Genomic DNA, 23,404 nt, shown 5'->3' on the forward strand with positions numbered 1-23,404 from the left:
AGTGTCAATACCAGACTATTTACTAATTGCAAGGAAAAAAAATAAATTAACTATTAGTGGATAAACTAACAACAGTTTGACAGTATGATTCAAATTAAAATCACCAGTGAGGGGCAGGCATGTGGATACCTTCTAAGATGGACACAATATCACATAGTATTGTGTCTGGGAATGCATAACCTGAACCAAATATGAATACACTTCAAACAAATCCAAAATGAATGTTTTCATATTTTAAAAAGTATTCTTCAAAATGTCAATATCAAAAGACCTACTGGAAATGTTCCAGATAAATGGGAACTAAAGAGACTACCTCTGACATCTAAACATAGTATTTGAGCCTAGACTAGATCTTATACTGGAAGGTGGGGAGGAGCAGGGAGGGATTGCCATTCAGGGCATTATTGAGTCAATTGGCAAAATGGGACTATGAGTAGTAGATTAGCTAAAAGTGCTATTTCAATTTTAAATTTAGGGTATTTTATAATTTTAATTATGATTATAAATATGTACGGGAATATTCCTATTTCTTAAAATAGGAATTTATTTATTTAATAAATAGTGGAAAGGGGCGTGTACTCTCTAATGAGTCACAAAAATATTATACGTGTGTTTGTGTATGTGGATACATATACAGAGAGAAAGGGAGAGGTAGAACAAATGAGGAAGCAAATGGGGGAAATGTCAATGATAGTTGAACCTGGTACTATTTGTTATTCTTATTCCTGTAACTTTTCATAACTTTAACGTTACTTCTAAATAAAAAGGTTTTCTTAAGTGTACTTGAAATCATGCAATGGTAGCTGTCTAAAAAAGTGTCTAAACAAAATCTGAAATGTCCTTAATCCAATGACATAAATCTTATCCCACTAGTTGAATATAGAAGAAGCATACCTAACTTATCTATGTAAGAAAAGGAGGACTATAAGGTTTATACAGAATAAGGGCTGGATAAATGGTTTCCTGTATGTAACCATTGATGCTTTTATTGTAATGGTTTTCTTTTTTCATCTTTCTTTGCTTTCTTCCTTTTTTACTTTCTTTCTTCCTTTCTTTTTCTTTCTTTCTTCCTTTCTTTCTGTTTCTTTCTTTCTTTCTTTCTTTCTTTCTTTCTTTCCTTTTCTTTCTTTCTTTTTCTTGAGAGATTTTAGTTTGAACTATAGAAGAGGAAATGAATAGTTTTTATAGAAATGTTGATTTATTTTTCACTTTTTTACTAGACTTCAGGCAAGTGTCAAGAATAGATTCCCAGCCAAATTCCTTGCAAAGAAGGTCTTGAAGGAGTTAGTGCTGAGCCAAGGGTCTGTGATAATCTCAGAATTCTTTTCACTGTGTGCCTGAGGCTAATACATTAAATACTGCTTGGAGTCTTTTCCTAGTGTTAGTTGCTTTTGAAACAAACTGAGTTGTCTCCAGATAAACGGATGCTCAGGCAAGGCAACGACTTAGTGCTTAAAATGGCTTGCCAACTCTTGATTCATATTGACCAAAACTAATTAAGAGTAAGGCATGGGCAACATAAGCTGCACGTTTGATGGAAAACAGCTCCATTTTTCACTTTGCTATGTTAGTAGCTATCTGAATGTGGGTTAAACAATGAGAAATTTTCCTGAATGTCCACAAAAGTAAAAAAGAACTCCTGCATATTTTTAGTGAAAGCCAATTTTGGCCAAAGGTGCTCTATTTCACTTAAGCTGTAGATTCTACAAGGTCAGACCTATGCTCACATGCTGCTCTTGTTCTTTGGTTGGACCTGGGAGTCCTGACAAGAAATGGGGGAAGCTTTACTCTCCCCTTCTCTGTGACTCAGGGAATATGCAGGCTCCATGACGAGGTCATCATTAACCACTGGTACATCCCTCCTCCACAATAGATAAGTGGATCTCTCTGGATCCCCTAGAAGAACAATACTGTCTGGATAATAAAAATAGTGGGGTTCTATGGAGGGGTAATATTACAGTAATATTTCGTCCAAGAAACTTGTGAAAATCCAATCTTTATCTACAGCCTATAATTCTTTTCTGCAGCGTTCCCAAAGGATATGTACATATAAGCAAAACATAACAAAAAAGCATTTTATACTTTGCTTTGGCCATAAACTCTGAAGTGAAATTTCAAGAAACTAAGCTAAAGCATATGAAAGACTATTTTATTTTAAAGATAGACAAGTTTGATTGCGATATTTACAATCAAAGAAGTATGAGATCTGCTTTCTGATCCCTAGAGCCAAATTCTGGTCTGTGGGTTTACCCTTTAATGGGACAAATGTTTGAGGGACCACAACTCCCAAGTCCAAAAAGATGCTGCCATATGTTTAGATTTATAGAGACTTATTAACACCATCTATAAAACACAATCCAAAAAGTGGCCTTGAATCTGACCAATCTAGGTAAATTTTACTAGTCTTTGGGCATGGAATAAAACGTGATTGGAAAGGACTTCCTTCTTCTGGTGACTAAGCAGGTGGCATAGGGAAAATAATTTTTTTGTGTCTATGCATGAATTTAGAGACATAGGAGGCTTCAGACTGGTACAACAAACCTGTGTTCTAGAGGCATTGTGGTGTGTTAGAACTCTAATAGCTTTGGGGAGAGGTCTAGATAAATATTTTGGCTCCATTGCTTACTGCGTGAGTAAATCTCAGCAATTGTTCTAAACCTAATTCCCGTGAGTAGGGGGAGTAAAAATGTGAGTAATAATAATATCTATTTCAAAGGCTCAAATTCCATGTAGCAGACATGTATTGTATGCCAGGCACTATTCAGAACACTGCAGATGCAAAGGTAAATAAGATATAAGCCCTTTCATCGAGACATTGCTTGTGGGGTAAACATTCATGTGAAATATAAATAATTTATACACGGTGTGATAAGCATCATCATGCTGATATTCATAGGACAAGGGGGGCATAGAAAAGAGACATTTAGCCTAGTTGTGAGGCTGGAGAAACACTAATTAAAGAAGAAGATGGTTATCCTTAGCTTTGCCAGACTTGTAGGAACTCTCCAGAAGAAGAAAGTGAAATATGTTTTCAGGGTATTAAGCAGGAAGACAACACAATGTATTCAGATAACAATAGGAATTTTATATTCACTAGAACAAAAACTGATGGGCAAAAATTGGAAGATAAAACTTAGGAAGTAGAAAAGGGTCAAATCATGAAAAATTATTACGTTGGTTTAAGAGACTTATAGACAATGGTAGCTTTTCAAAAACATACACATGCATGCACACACAAACACAAATCAAACGAATACAAGAAAACTTTGAAAGCCTGAAAATATCTCATTATTCCAGTGCTTGCCTATTCCAGAAAGCTTTTGGAGAGAGAAAAATTTAATCACTCTGATCAGGAAGCAATGAGGTTCACGGTAGATTTAGCCGAAGAGAAAACTGGAATGATTATTTTATGCATCGAACCATCCCCAACTTTACCCCTTTAGGGCTCTCCCTGTGGAGTCTCACTTCTGATCGCCAGCTACTGACTTGTGCTGGATCCTAAGTAATATGCAGGGAGTGCCAGAGAGGTAGAGAGAGGCAGAATATTCACAATTTAATACATTGTAACAAATGCAAATAAAAATGCAGGGTTTCTGACCTGCATGATTCTTTTTCATCTTAAGAGTCAGTGCCAAGTTATTTCTGTTCTCACAATATTATGTAAAGTACGTCAAGTGCCTGCTAAAGGCGGACTGAGGTCGCGATCCGCACCAGGTGAAGAAGCTATATGCTAAACTGTAGCTGTCATAGTATCTTAGGCACATCATTACCAAGAGCTGAAACCATGCTGAAAAGCTAGAACAAAGAGGGGTGACACTCCAGTCACAGGTAGTTTCAGCAGTGGGAAGAATAATGCTTGCAAGGGTGAAATCTCATAGTAAAAATAAATGGCTGGAAATGGGTCTGTGCTAGACAGCTTTAATATAGAAGCAGTTACACATTTAAACTCTGAAAAAGAGCATAGAGCAGTAACCAGGGTTAAAAAGCTAAAGGGGTCCAGATGAAGGAAAGACAAAGAGTGGCATAAACACTACAATTGGGTAGGCTTGATGGGATCAGGTCAGAGGAAGATCGGGATTAGAGAGATGGAGGTGTCCTCTTCCAGAAAGCAAATGGGATAATATCAGTCAAGGTGGGCTCGTGTGCCTGCCTTTATGCACGTGTGCTCCCCTTGCTGTATGCTTTGCTTTGTTTCCAGAGAAAATCCTTGTGGCCTCTGACAGTATACATGATATTTAAATATTTGTGAACCCAATGTAACTACTCTGTTCTCATGACCCCCAGATGATGAAGGGGACTGTGTTTTCCAGCATACAGGGATTAGATCTGTCCCTTCACCAAATCAGTCAGCAAATGTGTGTTGAGGATTTTGTAACACATATCACCTGCCACAGTAGAAGCTAAAGGAGTTAATACAGGCTTATATCAATGAGCCCAGTCTAAGTTTAGGATCTAGTGCAGAAGAGAAATAGCAACAGCGCAGGAAAAACATTTTAAATAAAAGCTACAAATTACTTTATAAACAATATAGTATTACTATTTATAATATCCTTTGTTGGAGGAATAATCTAAAACCATTTTCCTTTTCTGACTATCTAATCAAATTAATTTTCTTATATTTTGTGAAATTTAGTACAAAGCCATTTAAATGTACAACTAAGTTAAATATCAAAGTCTTCATGCTTGGTTTATTCATAAGGAATAGGTTAAATTTTTACACTGGCCTCTAATATTGAGATATGGAAGAGGAGTTCAGAAAGACACCAATATTTACATTATGAAGTAGCAATACAATTAGGTGTTAAAAAACTTTTTTCTAGAAGCTCAGATTTTGATTGCATAGAAGTGTTTTATTTCCACACTATCCAAACAAGTAACAGACACAAAGTGCTTTTATAACCTGAAGGCAAAGTCATTCCAGCTGGTATATAGGTCATCAGTTGTTTTCTGGTTCTGTTTTTTTCCAAACACATACTTCTTTTCACGCATCATTGGCCATTAAAGCCCTCTACCATTCTTCAAATGTAATTTTTAAATTGTTTTCCATCAAGGAAACCTTAAAAATCTTACAGTGCAGAGTCTAGAGTGGGCTCCAGCTGAATAAAGCAAGTACAAGGGGCTCAGCAGAAGGGAGGTGGAGTGGGGGTGATGCAGTGTCACACTGTTCTCTGGCACTGGTGGAAAAGGCAGCTGGACTCAACAGCCTCTAAGCTCTTTCTGTCATTAACATTTCCCGCCTTAATCTGTTTTGATTCCTTCTTCCCCACTGCCTTGGCCTGCAAATTTTTATTTTTAGATTCTTAGTGCTTAAGAAAATACAGGCAGAATAATTTCTTTATGTGACAGCTTGATGCAGCAGTAAGAACATAAATAATTTCTGCAATCAAGCCCCTTTTTGAAGCTTGACTCAACTCCTAAAATTTAACCTATCTGTACCTCCTTTTCCCAAAATGAGAAGAGAGAAAGAGAGAGAGAGATTATCCTTCACCTGTAGCTTAAAGGGTTGCTTTGAGGATCAAATGATATAATAAATACTACATATTGATATGCTTTACAAACCTAATGACATTTCATGAAAATTAAGCCACTTTAAAAATATATTTTATCCAATAGAAAAGTACAGGGCTCCCTAGCCTTATTTTGCTATACAATTATTTGTTCAAATTTATAAATTGTCACCATCTGAAAGAGGGAAGTGATTCAAGACAGGTAAAATCTGTGACTACAAACCAGGAGAGGGGTTTTCGTACCCCACCCCTGGGGCTACCAGTAGCCACTAGACTGGCTGGTGGGAAGGATAAGAGCCCATTTCCTTTGCTTCCAGGTCAATAAGCGGGGAGTTGAAATTTATGTTCCAGAGCTCTTTGTGGGAACCACTGGTGTGTGGACTTCAGCTGAAATCCCATCCTCGCTTGTCTCCTTCCTATCCTGCTCCTCATGGGAACAATGTCCTTAAGAAATTACTGCAACCCAATCCTTAGCATAGCGTCTGCTTCTGAAAGAAGCCAATGTAAGAAACCCAACGAATTAATTTTTCATTAATTGAACAAATATTTATTTAACATCTCCTAACTGCCTAACATTAGGCAGAGGTGAACAAAACAAACTCCCAATCTATGCACCTTATATTTTATTGGGAATAGTAAGAAAATAAATAAATGACTAGGTCTATAACACAATTTGTGTTAAAATCATGGTAAAGATGCTATGACAAAAAAATGAACCAGAGTAATTTAGGGAGGGGATAGTGAAGGACAAAAAGTACTATTTTAGATAAATAGGTGAGATAAAGCTTGTCTCAGAAGTGACCATTGAATAGGAACAAAAACCATCCTTCCCCAAAGTGTTATTTGTTCTTATATTTCAATACTGAGAATGAGGTTAGTGTAAGACTTTAAAGAACTTAACATGTATTGGACACTCTGATAGGGCCTGGGAAGATACTTTCTCACAGAAGAATAAGAGGAGTACAAGAGGGCACGGGGCTGAGGTTGGGTTTAAGCCCTGTGTAGGGGTGAGTGGGAGGCGATGTATACATTTTCTACCTCAGCATCCTAGCAACACAGGACAGAGACAGGAGGAAATGTGGAAATGCTGAACTTGTTCTGAAGGCTACAAGAAGGCAATTCAGACTTCGTAGAATCCAAGAAAAGGGTTTGTTCCGTTGCTTCTTGCTCTTCTTTTAGGGAAAAAAAAATGTATTCTTATCTCTTTGTATGCTCCATAGTGGTGCTTTTCTGTACACAATTGGTATTCCTTAAATGTCAGTTGATTAGAAATGTGTGTGTGTGTGTGTGTATGTACATCCTGTAAACTTTATTTTCCACATTGAGGAGTTAGCTGGATTCCTCCTCCTGAAAGTAATGATTAGATATTTCCAAACTGTCCTTTAAACTGATTATTGTGAACTTAACCATAGAAATATACAATTAAAATATACATACCTACATAGAAAATATTGTATGTTATTACTCCAAGTCCACTTTTGCATATATGGATTTGTCCTTTCTTATAACTGTTATTCTACCAATTTAATCTTTTTCTCCAAAGCATTTGACTTTGCTTGAGATTACAATAAGAGCATGCTGAAATAGAGCTAATATATAATGTATTCTAGTCTCCTATCTTTTTCAACTCTTGGAGACAAATCAAAACTGAAATATAACCCAAGATTCATTCTGTAAAATTCAAGTTTCCCATACTCAAAATCTCCTCAAACTAAGCATCTGAAAAGGGCTATTCAGTAATCAAGTACGGCTGGCCTTGTTTCCTGGGAGGAAAGGCTAAGTGGAATATTTTAAGCAAAACGTAGATGCAAATGTGAAGCTTTGCTTCAGAATTTCTGTGCCTGATTTCAAGAACATCAGTTCCCTGGGCTTCACCAGGTTCTAGTCTAAGATGAATGAACCATTTGGACATAAACCGTTTGGATGGGAGCAGTTCACCACAAGTTATTTCCATCCTGTGAGATTGCATTCCTCTTTTTCTTTTCTGTGAAGCAAGAAAAATATAAATAGACTTAGCAATGCAATTCCTTATTATATTGATCAGAATTTTGGCATTAAAAATGTCTGCCCTTTAACCTTTTCCTTTTCAGAAATCTTTCAATGACTCCCATGTGCATGACATCAATATGCACCCCAGGAGACACTATTAGCAATACTTTTTTTTGATTACTGACAGTGTAAAAAATGGAAGTGTTTTAAACCCTCTACAAACCACTATTTAAAAACACAAGACATGATTGATCACCAGATAGAGCAATAAAAATGAAAACTGAGAGATAAAGATGGAATACAAATATTTAATCATAAATGGAAAAACAGTGGAACTCTGAGGATAACAGTATTCTGTTTGCAGATAATAGCCTTTCATGTGAGAATGAGTCACTTACAGTGTCAGGCACAGCAACATAAATCCAGTTGCATTATAAATACAAATTTTTGCCTGCAACACTCTTGCTTATGACCAAAACATTTTGTTTAGCTATTCTAATTTAGAAAAGTCCGATATGTTAGAATTTTTACATGATATCAGTCGAGAAACATTACTTCTCTTACCAAGTAAAAAAAGTCATTTTCTTCTGTTACTTAAAGAAAATAGGACAGCTTTTTAAAGCATATTGAAAGCTTTCTGACAAAAGGTTTTGATCCATAATAGTCGAGGCCTTATGTAATACTTTTGTGAGATAGAGATTTTACTTCAGCTCTGGTATGTCCCAGAATGTTGATAAAATGAAAATTTATTTAAAAATGTTTTGCAGATGGTGTTGCATTATTGCCTTATGTCATTGACGTTTTTAAAATCAGTAGACACAGGGATTCCTGGCAGTGCAGTGGTTAAGACTTTGCGCTTCCACTACAGGGGGCTCCGTATGCCATGTGGTGAGGCAAAAAAAAAAAAAAAAAATCACTAGACACGAACATGATACATTAGACCATAACTTGAATCATTTTATCAAAAATTAATGACCTACATCATCCTTTGTTTTAAGTTTAATATTAAGACACGAATATTTAAATTCATTATACCAGCAGCCCCCAACATTTTTGGCACCAGGAACCAGTTTCGTGGAAGACAATTTTTCCACGGACGGGGGTTGGGGGCTTGGGGGGCATGGTTCAGGTGGTAATGTGAGAGATGGGGAGTGGTGGGGAGCGGCGGTAGATGAAGCTTCGCTTGCTCACCCGCCACTCACCTCCTGCTCTGCGGCCTGGCTCCTAACAGGCCGTGGACCGGCCGTGGTCCGCAGCCCGGGGCTTGGGGATCCCTGCATTATACAAAGATAAATGGGTAAGTGTAGGAATTAAATTTTCTGTCACCATGTAATTTAGAACCAAAAAAAACACTAACTATGAAAGACAAGTTACATTATAAGTTTTCTGGCACTTAACACAAGCACTAAAATGTAGTATTGACTAAAGAAAGCATATGTTACATTTATGACATCACAACATCTTGTGCCAGCTACTTGCTTTCACTAACTTCTCCACCCCACTCATGGTACCCAGTAGAGAGCTCTGCCTACGATAACATCCATTCATCTTCTCAACCCCAGATTGTCAAAGGCCAAGCCTTTGAAAGTTTATGATTTGGCGTCTGTCTAAACATACATAATAAATATACATACTAAGTCAAAATATCTATAAGATATATGGTAGCCTAGGAATATCTTACATATTGTATTGAATATGACTTTTATATTTGTTTCTACAATACTTGATTGCAGGTTTGTCCTCAAAGTTTGACTTAATTTTTAAAGTCTACAATATTATGTATTTAGTCCACACCCCCGGTTCATTGACAGTGAAGAGGCAGGGAAGACACAGCAGTAACTTCTAAGACACCCAGTGCAAGAGGTACACAATTTTATAAGCAATAGTATTTGAGGCACGCATGGCTTGAATTTCAAGGATAAACGAAGCTGTTACTGGTCTCACTTCCTACTTTCCCACGGCCTGTCCAAGAACTGGCCAGGCGAACACATTAATGAGAGTTCAACTGGCAAAAGAGAAATAAGGCAAGTTCTCCCATTTTTGCCATCTGAAACAGGGAGCTGAGACAAGTGAAATATTTTGGCCTTAATCAATATATGTTATTCTAGTAAAAACATTTTCCAGGTCAGTGTAAAACATTTTCTCAAACGTCATCTGTTTGTGATTATGCCTAGTACTTTTATTCTTGTAGCTTCGAATTGTCTCATTGTCTAAGTTTGACCAGATTATCCACCTGTACACTGCATTTACTGGTTGAGGTCAAGGTAATAAATAACTTTAAAGGGCCACAGCAATTCTACCTGTAGTGCTTTATTTTTTTAATTACATTCAAGTCAAGGCCAATTCAGCTATGTTGGGGCCTTAACACAAGATGTACAGACCTTTCTTTTCGTTTGTTTTAGTTTCTCATGTTCTAACTAATAATTTCATATGTGTCTGCCAGTATTCCACTGTTTTAGGAACATCTAAATTGTAGCTCAGAGCCTTGGAATTCAGATTATTCAGTAAGGTCCATGGTAATTCACTCAAGAATAAAGTTCATTCACAGAGAATATTTAGCAGATTATAATCCATAGCAATCTTCCCAAGCATTTTTATCTGTCACTTCAGTGTAATATCAATGTGAGAAAATAATACTTTCCTAGAAGAGACCACTTGCTCTATTCAACTACAGCTTCTTAGATTCCTAACACTCCATGATTTCTTGCTAGGACTATTAACCTTCTGGGAAAAGATAAACGAGCATCAGCTGTATCAAATCAACCCACTGCCACCTAGATGATGACTCAGTAGGAAATCCAGTGTCTGCCTTGTTCATTACTATTCTCCTGAAATGAGTGCAATGTGCTGGGGACATGAGTGGTAGCGGAATTAATTTAAAAAATGCCACTTGATTAGGAAAAAAAAGTGTGGTACATCTTTGATAAATACAATACTCAATAATAAGAGGCTTTGAATAAATTTATTTATCTAGTTTCCTGAGTGGCTATGTAGCTCTTTAAAGGTTTACACCCTAGGGAAAGAACTTTGCTCTCAGATAAAAATACAGCCTAATTGCAAAATGGTTTAATAATACCTGTTAAAGTTACGAATATTATATGGAATAATGCATGCAAATGGCTAAGGCATGATGTCTAGTACAATTAGGAGTGTTCAACAAATGTTCATTTTCATTATTATGAACACTCTTGAGGTGAGTTTGCTCATAACACCCCTGAGGATAAAAATCAAAATATTCTGTTCAGTTTGCAATAGCAGCTCAGTAGGTAGAGTGAGTCCAGAAGAAAATAAAAATAGAAGAGAAATCATATGTCCTAGCTAATTCTAGATAATAAATAGCATAAAGTAGATGTTAGATGTTGCTACCTTTATTTTAGAAAATTGGCCAGCTAAAAGCAAAACTGTAGCTGAAATTTGTGCTCACATCCAGAATCATCATCACTGGCAGCCTGGGCACCCAAAACCCTGAACTATGACCTTCACCTGAATCTGCTTCTCCTGTATCTCAACATACAATGTATATTTTAATTGTTTCATCTCAAGTATCTAATTCCAGGTATTATAGTTTTGATAGGAGTTCTTTGTATCAGCTAGATTATCTGATGTTACCTAAGAGAAAGTGCTGATGAATAAAAAGTGGTTGCTGACTTAGTCTTAAGAAAGAGCATATTTGCATTTTTCTAACGTTTTGTTGTTGCCTTAAGGCACTGGAAAGAGTGACTCAGGATCCAGGATTCTCCATTCCCACGCCAGCTTCTCTGACTCATTTTTTTCCCAAAGGAAGACTCACTTATCTGATGGGTAAAATTGTGTTGTAGGTGCCTCTTCTTCTTCTGGGCTTCTTAATCACCCATTTACCCACTCCATCATAAGGTCATCTTACAGGCACACTGTATCCTCCAGGAGTCAACCCTGACGTTCCAGATGCAGAAGGATAATTGGGGATGAGGGATCAGGACAGAGTAGAAGCATGGTTCCAGTTTAAGGCTAAGCTACATTTTCCAATCCAGTTTTTAAAAATGGATTATTTTGGTTCTCTGACCCCTGTGCTTATTTCTCAGTTATGGAGAGGGAAAAGATAAGATCATCACCCAAATGACTGGTTTACGTTTCTCAAACAACCTATTTCTTTGAGTTTATGAGAGAGCATTCTATGGTTCTCTGGGCACATGATAATCTAGGAAAGAAAACAAAAACAAAACAAAACGTTAAATGTTGTAAGATGACTATATCATGATGGAAGAATTGATGACAATTCAGGAATAGAAAAAGTATAACTGCTAGGAAAGTTATATCAGAAGTTGGGCATCCACCATCCTTCCAATAATATATGCTGAGTTTCTGACTCCCAGGGTGAAAAGCAGACATAGATGGTAGGGGTTTTTTTGTCAGTCACCAATGATTCCAGCTTTGAAGGTCGCTACTCTTTCTCTTCTATTCACCATTGCTTACACTGTTTCTGAAAGGAATTTAAGCTGCAGATATCTATGTGGGAGGTAAATATTTAAAACACTGAGGATTTTTGCCCTTACCTTCCAACAGTCCCAATTTTTCCATTTATTTTTTTCCAGTGCTGCTGCTTCTTAATGAAAATCAAGTCACTGAGAATGATTGTTTCATGAACATCCCTTCAATTAATTGAAATGTAGTCATATTCTAGTTTTAAAAAAGAAGTCTCACACCTATTTAAAATTGAATAGCATTCTTAAGAGTGGGGAAGCCACTTTCTTTCTGTAGCAGAAAGCATTTTATTTGATTCACAATGAATAGGGTTCTTTTTTGTCTGACAGCTACACATGCTGGGCCTAACAACATTACAATCGGTGTTCACAGAGAGAAAGAAAAATGTATGTTGTAATATTACAGGTTGTTAGTTATTATTATTATTATTTTAGTATTTCCTAAAATTACAAAATGGTTAACACATATCAACCTGAAAGTTGTCTTGATTTCCTGAACAATTCTATATGCCCACTAATGTTTTTTCCTCCCTTTCTTATTTAGAGTTCATGGGAAAATGATGCCATTGAATCTTATTTGATGAATAAATTGGTTAAAATATTTGATAAAACTCTTCTGTCCTTCCTTTACTTGGAAAGCTTTTTAAAAATTAGGATGCATTTTGAAGTTTGTCATTTATCAATGACAGTAACAGAAAAGTTACTTTTATTTTGCTATTACAAATGCTGCGTGAATTCCCTTTCACATATAGCATTTCAAATGGGAATGTATATCTGTTGGATAAAGCCCCATAAGGAGAATCACTGGATTGAAGAGTATATGCAATTATAATTTTAATATGTTGCTAAATACCATCCATAGGGATGGAGTGTTCGTACACCCCCACCCACACTTCAGCAAGTTAGGAAACTTGAATTTTTGTCAGATAGGAAGCTAAAAGAATGGTACATCAGTGAAGTTTTAGTTTTTTGTGTTTTTTTTTCTAATTATGAGCAAAGTTGAATGTTTTGTGAACGTTTAGCAGCCATTTTATTTTCTATTCTGTTCTATTCTCCCTCTGCTACTCCTTCTCCCCTCCTCCTCCCTTGTTTTGCCCATTTCTATATTTAAGTGTAGGTCTTTTTCTTATCTATTTGTGGGAGCTCTTTATGTATTAGGAATATTAGCCATTTGTTTACCATATGAGTAGTAGACATTTTACTAGATTATTGTGACTTTGATGTATAGAATTATTTTAATGGAATTTAACAATTTTAAATTTAACAATTTTAATAATATATCTACTGGAATTTGAAATAGGGGAAGAAAAGTCTTCTCCAATCTAAGGTGAAAAAAAAATTCCACATTTTCTTCAGATACATTTATGCTTTTATTTTATACATTTGAATGTTGTAGCTAGTTGCAATGTATTCTGATATGTGATGTGATGTATGGATTCTACTTAATATTCTTATCAGGCCATTATCTACTTGTTCCCACATCATTTATTGCCTAACTCACCTCATCTCGTCTATAAATTGGGTCTATTCCTGGGTTTTCTATTATGTCGCATTGGACTATCTTTTTCCTTTATGAGCCAGTAACTCACTGTTTTAATTATTGACAGATTTTAGCAACTTGAAGGGCAGGATTTTCTTCTGTGCTTTTCTCTGTAAGTTTTCTTGTTGTTCTTCCTTGTTTATTTTTTCATAAAAGTGTAGGTTGACCCAGCTTGTCTAGTGCCCTCTCCCCAAAAAGACCTCATTGTATTTGCATTTGATTCATATTTAATATTCATATAAATTAACTTAGAAAAAACTTGACTTTAGGCAATAGAGTCAGGGTTGAAAACCTGTCCAACTCCAAATCCATAGCATCTCTGGTCTCTCACCCACAGATGTGACCCATTCTTTATGTATTGTATCACATATAGTAAATATATTCAAAAGATGCTTTGATCATGGCCGTTCCTCTGTTCAACAGTCATCAGTGGACACATTTAGCTTATCCCAGTACTTCTTCACTCACTAAATGGGCAGTTAAATGCTGCACAAAACAAATAAAACTTTCCGTCTTCTTTGCTCCCATTTTCTACCCTGGCCAAAAGTCTACTCCAGTTACTGACTCACACCCCTTTTTAGGATCAAATCACATCTGCTCCATGATACCCTCACAGACCACCTAAAACAGCAGTGTTTATTCATTGCTTTGCAATCTGCTTACACTTCCTGTGTCAATCATTTGCCTCCAGCCTTTGAATTTAAGGCTAATTACCATTTTATGTGTAGTATCTTCTTAATTAGATCATAAATTGGTTAAAGAAAGGAAATAATTCTCAAAATTTTTTTTTATTCCTTAGACAAGAATTTGTGTGTGTGCGTGCCTGAACTTCTTTTCCACTGCTTTCTCAGGATTCTTCACTTCCTCTAAGTGTTTGTCCTCAGAAGTTCAACGCAATCAGCTCACTTTTTCCTATTCTAAATAATGAATTAAATGCATGACTCTCTTCCAATAAGCAGACAGTTCTTTCCTGATAGCAGCGAGACATTATTCAGAATCCTGCCTTTTTGTCCTCTATCCAGTTTTTAATCACTGACAGAACTTTCCCTCTCATCCCTCCATTGTGAAGAATTTATAGGTTCTTGGGAATCGACCTGCAACAAGAAATGTATTTGTCTGGGGGTGGGCTTTGGTAAAGCTGGACCTTAGATTGGCCAGATGGCAAGAAGGCTTCTTGTGTGTTCTCTAAATGCAGACAGATTCTCACTGTCAGGTGATACTTAGGATAAAAATATCTCTCTTAAGAGGCATTGAAAATCTAAACTGAGTACATCTGGCAACCCTTCTTTATTTACTCTCTGTTAAGCATCATAAAGTATCCTTTCAAGGCAAAGAGGGAATGATTTACATTTGCAAAGCCCAGGCTGATTTATTCCCAACAAATTTTGCTCACCCAGATGATTTGTGTTCCACCTTCCCAGATCTTTTAAACTAGTTTTCCAGGTGCAGAGGTGAGAGTTGACAGTGTATAATTTTTGGATTACCCTTAACTCCCTCTGCAAGATGTTCAACACTTTGGCTACACTCCAATCTCTAGCTGTAGTCTCTGCTTGAAAGGATAAATTACATATTTTTGTAATTATATAGAAATAAAAACACATTTCACCAGTGAGGATGCCAAATCTGCCAACGATCTTACAACATCTTTATTCTCATGCATTCCAATCTAAAAATAAACCCTATTTCAAATTAGATCTCTTTTGCAGGGTTTTACCAGCTTATGATGAATCATAAAAAAACAAGTGCCCTAAATTTAAAACACATAGCATTAGATAGTATAATTAATGATCATTTTAAAACAGACATAGCAAGTAATTGTCTTAGACACCAGACCCAGGCCAAGCCCTAGAAGAAGCCATTATATGCAGGTATTCTATAGGGACCTCTCCATCTTTAAATTTTAGCTTACCATGACACAGAAATAAAGCTTACATCTATGACTGTCAACTTAACCAACTATAAAATACATGATTCCTATAAGTTGTTATTAGTGCTTACAATATCGATAGAAGGTCAGTATTACACATATAGACAAAGTGTTTAAGAGGTGGGTTGCCAAGGTGTGACTAAGTATCGCTTGCTACATTTGGTGGTCAGAGAAATAATATTTGAAGATCCTGTTTTCAGTTCCCCTATAAAAAGTGCTCCTGCAGAGCTTAACTACTCACAATGCATTAGTACACTTGAGCAATAAAATAGTAGAATATTATCTTAGGAACATTTGGGCAGAGCATGGACCAGCATGTTTGAAATGGTATGCAGGATCAGAGCATTGCATTAAGATCTGAATCTTTCCTTAATTTTATCCAGGAAAATAATGTTACCTTTCTGTGTAAAATCATTGAGAGTAATCAAATGGAAGACAGTTATTAGGAGAGGGAAAATTAAAGCCAGAGAGAAATTAAAATCACACAAGAGTTAATCAATGATAGATAATCGATAATAATTAATAGATAGTAGAATAAACAGAGACAGTCCCACAAGAGGAGTAAATGAACATTGAACCTTATTAACTTTCATTGATCAACGTGTAAATGTATACCTAGACACAATGCATCTGAGCAAGTACATTAGCCTCTCCGAACCTAAAAACTCAAATCCATGACCTTGCATTTTAAATGGTTTATTAAAATGGATACAGAGGGAGAGTAGTTGGAATTAACCATCACTCTTTCCATATTGACTTGTATAGATGTCAGTACTCTAGCACTTTTCATATTGCAATTACTTCTCTTAATTTATTTTATCAAAGTATCACATAAAAGTTTGAAAGATCAGACACTACCAAAAAGTGTGCAATAAAGTTAACATTAATATTGCCTCAGTATCCCTCATACCCAGTTCCCCTACCCAGAAGCAATCATTTAAAAATATTTCTGGATTTAATTAGCCTGATAAATACCCCCAGAATTGTAAACAGTGTTTTAAAAAAGGGAGTTTAAACTTTTGCTCTTATTTGTCAAAGAGTTATTCCATAATTCTCAGTTCCTTCCTCCACTCATCTCATGTGCAAATTCAAATAACCATGTTCTATCAATCTTAATTATCATATCTTGACACCCACTTTCTAAGATGAAGACACAGGTGCCCCCTTCCCTCCAACTCATCTTTATTCACTCACTTCTCTTAAAGCAAAATGAAGTCTTTTATAATTTGTCTATAGGTTATTTTAAAAAGAACAATGTAAACATAAATTGGAGTTCAGAGTAGGACCAAATACTGGTTAATTACATTTTCTCCTCTCCTGTTCCCCTGTAATGGTCACTGGGTTATATAAAGAGAATATATGTGAATATTTGGATATTAATATTTCTGATATATATATTCTTACATTATATATATTTCCTTCTCATCTAAACTAGACTTTAGGCTACTACAATGTTAAAATTGAAACTTCCCTACCTTGTTTTCTTATACTTATTATTTCCTGAATCTTACATCTTCCTATCTCTTAGTTTACTATCTTGCTGAAATATATCTTTAATTAACTTCCTAAGAAAGATTTTTTTTGCCAAGTATACTCTCTGAATCCCTTCAGGTTTTAGAATATTTTATTATTTTATTTATTATTATTTTATTTATTCCTCATATTTCAGTGAAACTTTGTCGTGTATATAAATCTACATTGAAAATCGTTTCCCCTCAGAACTATGAAAGCATGTCTCCATTTTCATCTAGGATGCTAAGTTAATGACGGTCTATCTGTCATTTATACCTGATTTTAGGATCTTTGATCTTTGTTTTTCTTATGTTTCACAGTAATGTACCTAGGTATTTTAAGGTACAGTGCTTGGAAAATCTTCTTAAATTAGAATTAGATTTGCTTCTCCCATTAGCTTTGAAGGACTTTTTGGTACTTTATCTTTGATCGTTTTACCACTGCTCTCTTCATCCTCTTTACCAAAAACTCCTATTAGTCAAATGTTAGGCATCATGAACTGATCATTTCTTTTCTCTTGTATATTCCTTTTGTTTGTATTGTAGTTATATCAAATGAGAAATTACTTCATATTTATCTTCCAACCTTCCTATTGAACATATATTCCAATAATGACTTAATTTCCAAGATTCTTTTCTTTATTCTCATTATTATTATTATTATTTTTAGCATTCTGTTAGTTTGTACGTGCAGAACTTTCTCAAATTCACCTGAGGATGCTCATGAGATTTTTAAAACTCATTTTCGTTCTCTAAATTAATTGTATTTCATCACTTTAGTATTTACTTAGTATATCTTCATTCTTTTTCATGTTGGAGTGTTTTCATAATCTTCTGGTGAGTCATGGTGGCCAATTCACACTTAATAATAAGGGACTAGGAATATTGAATTGAGAGACTTTGAATTCAATAGGAAATGCTTTATAGTGAGAATTCATGTGAGTGACTCCTGTACTGGGGGACTCATATATGACCAGATAAGAAAGATTTCACTCTGGGTCTCTATTGGTTTAACTAATTACCTTTATTTTCTGCAGACAGCTTTTTTAAAATTTGTATTTGTGCCCTGGGGTAAAGCATCCCGCATAAGGAATTGTAGGAAGAGGTGTGGGTAGTTTACTTCTGCCATATATGTCCCCCATTAATCGTCTTGTTTTTACATCTATTTCTTCCTCCCACCCATCAAAGCATCTGACATCACTTAGTCTGCAGCCCTTTGGAATTTCTATCAGAAAAGTCTGGTTTTCATCAGTTGCAACTCCCTCTACAAGTGTTCTAGATTGTGTCTTTCTGTTCTTTGATTAGTCACTCAACCATCCATCTCTTTTTGTCTACCAGAAGTTTGTTGAAATCTGCCTTTCACTGATGTCTCCCCATTCTCTTAGTTATGAATTTATTTCTTCTTTACCTTCATTTAATTGCATGTTGGGACCTGCAAAGAGAAAAGGTGAGTGCATATACTCTGTTTACCATCTTGCCCTGGCAGACCTGTTTCCCAGACTAAACAGTGAGTCCCTTAAGTGTAGTGATTGGATCTTTTTGTCTACATATTTCTATTGCCTATCACAGTGCCTGGAATGTATTAAGTATTCAAAAAGTATGTGATAAAAGAAAACAAAGCAAATTATATCCTAGGCAAAGTGTGGCATCGAAATGCTGCTGCATTTCTACTATACAATTCTTCCAGAAAGCAAGGCTGTGCTGTGTAAAGCAAAATGTCCCTGGAAAGAGTGCCACCATTTCAAATCCTTCTTATGAAAATTTCTGAGTTAACATGTTATAATAATGAAAAAATGGTAAATTTCCTTACTGAGGAAAATGGTAAAACCATGAGCCTGTTAAATTAATAAGACTTTTATAAGTGAAATATATTTGCAATGGGAAGCTCATCCAAGGGAAATACTTAATTTACATGAAATCCTTGCACAGAGCAGCAGTGATAAATAAATTTGGATTTAATGGCATGTACTCATCAAATACTCAGTCTGTGTATAATATTAAACATTTATGTACAATTATGTTTGTCACCAATGCAGGCTGTTGATAGCTCAGTAGCTCATTCTACATTTTTGCTTCCGAACAGTGATCTTTAAATATCACCCACATGGTAGCTCTTGCAAGGTTTTTAATGGATAACATTATTATAACTTCTATAGTATTTATGGAGAACATACAATTTAGTTTAACATCATAATGAAGTGCTGTCTTTTTTTTTAAAGACAAAGTACCCCATAAACACTTTGTTTTCTTTTTAAAACTTAGTGAACATTTTCCAAAATGCCATTTCTTATCTTACTTACACAAAAGAGAAAAGGTAAATTCCTACATAAAGGTCAACTGACACTCTGATGCTATACAATTATCACCTCATTACATGAATTTTTCAGATGAGAAAATAGAGTGCTACTTTGATGTGCATCCAATACTACAAAGTTATTTCCATTGTAAGAGCTAAAAGTCAGGGTACCTGAATTCTAGTTCAATATACTATTCCTTACATCACACACTGCATAGGACATATGCCCATATGTGGGGGAAAAGTGAGGAAGCAGGAAACAATTTGAAAGATATTGGCTTAGGTAGACCTATGTTTTAAAAGACTGGACTCCAGATCCTAGAAGAACCAGCACATAATTTTCCACAATTTCCATAAAGAATTCCAGGGAACAAAGCACATCAAAACAACTTGGGCCTTGGAAAAGGAAACTAGAGAAGTTTGGTGATTTCACATCTAGAGTTACTGAAAAAACTGAATGTGGGTCATTGCTGGTCAGGGTGTGTGTCATATTGCTCAAGGACACATCCATGTTGCTATCCACCTAACACTCCTACTGACCCATGTCTAGATGGAAAACACTTAAAGGACCATACCTTCTTGGGTCAGAAGACGAAAGACTTGGGAGCACAGATGGTGCTGTCATCACACTGAGATAGGACCTGAGAAAGAAGGAGCTAAGATATGAACAATGGACTGTGCAGATGGTATCAATAAGCAGGATCTTGATTCCTGGATAATGGAATTACATGTCAAAAATATGAGCTCATAGCCAGAGGCAGAGTTCATCTCATGAGAACAGGAAAAATTATTTTTACTAGAGCCTAGAAGACCTGCTCAAGAGGGCTTTGGACTAAATATAGATAAGTGAGGGAGAAAAAGGTAATAAATGTCAGGCGATGACTAGCAAATGAGCAAAGCACAAAGAAAGGGAAGATGTGTGGTTTAGATGATGTCATGTATCATCACAAAACATCTGGCTAGGGTTACCTGGTTGCCCCTCTGGCTCCTTGCCAGGAATGTACCTTGACAACCACATATTCATTTTGCTGTGAGGCTTTAGTGGCCTTGTAAAAACATTTGAAACAGTAGTCTGAAAAATGTAACATAATTAATAAAAGATATAGTGCTATTGGTTTCCATATGCAATACTTTTAGGCAGAAGACTGTTATTTGATACAACAGGAGAATTCTGTTCAGACATTATAAAGCATTTTCTGAGACTCAATAAGCAACATATTACACTGTCCTAAAATATGAAAGCTAATATCTTCCTAAATATTTGTTTTAAGGGGCACATCATCAGTAGACATAGTACAGAATGGAAGCCCTAGGATTCACTGGATAACCTCTACAGGTCCTTTCCAGCACAGCATCTCGTTTCAGACAGTGACATACATTAGTGATACAAAGAGCAATCTGTTATTTTACAGAGGAGCTGTCATTTGGATGACTATAACATGTAACTATTTTGAGCCTTATATCATGGTTCCTGAGTTTTTACCTCTGCCTACAGTTGTCTTTGTTTGGAAGACTAATAGTTACCTCTGTAATGTTTTGATATTCACATATGTAATTATTACTTTACATTCCTAGAGCTCTAAAAATTTTGTCTTCTACTTTAGAAGCATTACATTACATTTCATTTGGAGAGAACATACACACACACACACACACACACACACACACACACACACACATACACACACAGGAATGTACATAAAAATTACCTGAAAGAGGCTGGAAACAGGAGCTTAAGGTGCATGCCACTGAGTAGAAGTGAACTGGTACAACAGATTCAAAATCTTTAAATGGGCCATGGGCTTGTATCTTTTCTCTCTTGTGAAAAGTAATTAAATCAAGAAAATCAGCATGCATCAGTGTGTTGTGAGTGTAAGAGCTGAGAAAAATGAAGAAGATGTGAGGGAGAAGGTACTGGAAATAAAAGGGAATTAAAGTGATATAATTTTTAAGAGGATTTAGGAAAGTAAATGGAGGGGTATTCATATTACTCCAAATTTGATAGATAGTGATATGCACTTTGAAGAGATGGGTAAAATGATTCCAATTCTTGATGATCATAGACTACTAATGTCACATGTGGTGGTTAATTTCATGTGTCAGTTTGGTTAGGCCACGTTACCCAAATATGTGGTCAAAAAGCAGTCTAGATATTATCGTGATGGTGATTCTTAAATTAGATGAACATTTAAATCAGTAGTCTTTGAGTAAAGCACATTATTCTTCAGAGTGTGGATGAGCCTCATCCAATCAGTTGAAGGCCTTCAGAGAAGAAGACAGAGGTCTCCCAAGAAAGAGGGAATTGTGCAGCCACGCTGCCTTTGGACTTGAGCTGTAACGTCAACTCTTCTTTGGATCTCCAACCTACCAGGTTGTCCTGCAGATTTTGGACTTGCAGGTTCCAACAATCCTGATCATGTGAGCCAATTCTTTAAAGCCTCTCTCTCTCTCTCCATTTCCCTCTCCATATATCTCAAATGTGTGTACATATTTACCCACATACACTACACATACACACATACCCTGTTGATTCTGTTTCTCTAACACACCTCAGCAGCAACTATTTTGAATTCCAGAGTTTTTGTCACTTTTCTTATATCAGTCTTGACATTGGAAAAAACGTTTCATCAACCATTTCAGATACTAAGCTACCAGCCTTTCTTGTGTAAGTGAAAACACAGTCCATATTTTTCTAATTCACTTATTGCTACCCATAAAGTTTATGTCAAAGATGGTTTAAAAAATATATGTACATTTTTTCTTGGAAAAAAATTTTTTAAAAAGGTAATGTTTCTAACAGTTCCATATGCAGAGCTTAAAATTTGGTTCTTAATTCAGATCCTCCTAGGTATCCTTAGATTCCAAAGTTGAAAAAACTCCTTAATATTGAAAAAATACAAACTACCACCAACAGTGTCCTTGCTCTATAAAATACATTACTGATTCTGATTTAGTCAGGGGAGGTGGAGGAATCTATTGTTAAAAAGCTGTATATATATATTTAAAAAATACTTTTACTGTATGTATTTGATATGAATGCATAACTTTAAAAAGTATATATTTCAAAGTATAAATATGTCATGGGTAAATTAAATCTGAGACCAAGCCATACTCTTTTCCACAAATGAACTTATTTTTTAAAAGAACTGCTCTCTATCCTTCCCTAGCCATTCAAGCAATATACTGAATGAGGGCCTCAAAGTGTCAATTAAAAAGTGCCTTTTTGCAGAATGCCCTGTGTGTGGTGTCAAGCAGTAAAAGGTTACCAGCTGAGATTAGGGAAAAAGAATTATCTATGAGAAAAATGGTCTTGCAATTTAGTCTTATTCTATATTTCATGAGATTATCTCAATAGAATGCTATCTGAAGAAGTAATAGCAAGCAAATATCCAAGGAATTATAGATGGTTTAAAACCTTTCTTCTTCTCCTCTAGACTAAAACATCTGGGAAAGAAAAAAAAAAATGGTGATATTTTTATAGTCTTCCCAATAGCAGATTGGACATTTCTAAGTAAATCTTACAGTTAAGTGTTTGTTGCTTTATTTACTATCATTGTGTGTCACCAACACATCACATAAAACATGACATGCTGTAAATGGGGGAGAAAATAGTACCAGTACCAAATTTGGGAAAGAGACGTTTCAGTTAGCCAGCCTGGCCTTTCATCCTGTTAGTATCACTTGGAAGCTTGACAGATGTGGGCTGGCCTCTTCAGCCCCACACATCAACAAAAAGTCCACTCTTAGGACTGTTATTAATGTAGTTAACCTTTCAGTTTACTTATTTCAAGGGACTGGTATGCCATATATCATGAAAAGATCAAGGAGTGGCTACTCTCCTCTGACCTATTACAATTATTTTTGATCCTGAAGATTGTCAAAGACGTTACATGTCTGTTATTCCTAATGAAAACTACTGCTAGTGTTTGTATAAACTCCACAATGCTAATGGAAAGAAAAATGAAATGCCTCCATGACCATGTTTGTCAGAAAGAAATTTCCCTTCCAATTCGTATATGGATGCATCTGCCAGGAAATCCCTGGTGATATGCAGAACCCTAGCTGCAAGAGAGCCTGGGATATGTAGTCTTTAGCATTCTGGGTGAGTATTTGAGCTTACCCAGAGTATAGACTACCAACACCCAAAAGATAAATCAAGATGGAATGGCCACCA

The sequence above is a fragment of the Leucopleurus acutus genome (genome assembly GCF_964270905.1).
Source record: "Leucopleurus acutus genome assembly, chromosome: 13".
In the NCBI taxonomy this organism is placed as follows: Eukaryota; Metazoa; Chordata; class Mammalia; order Artiodactyla; family Delphinidae; genus Leucopleurus; species Leucopleurus acutus.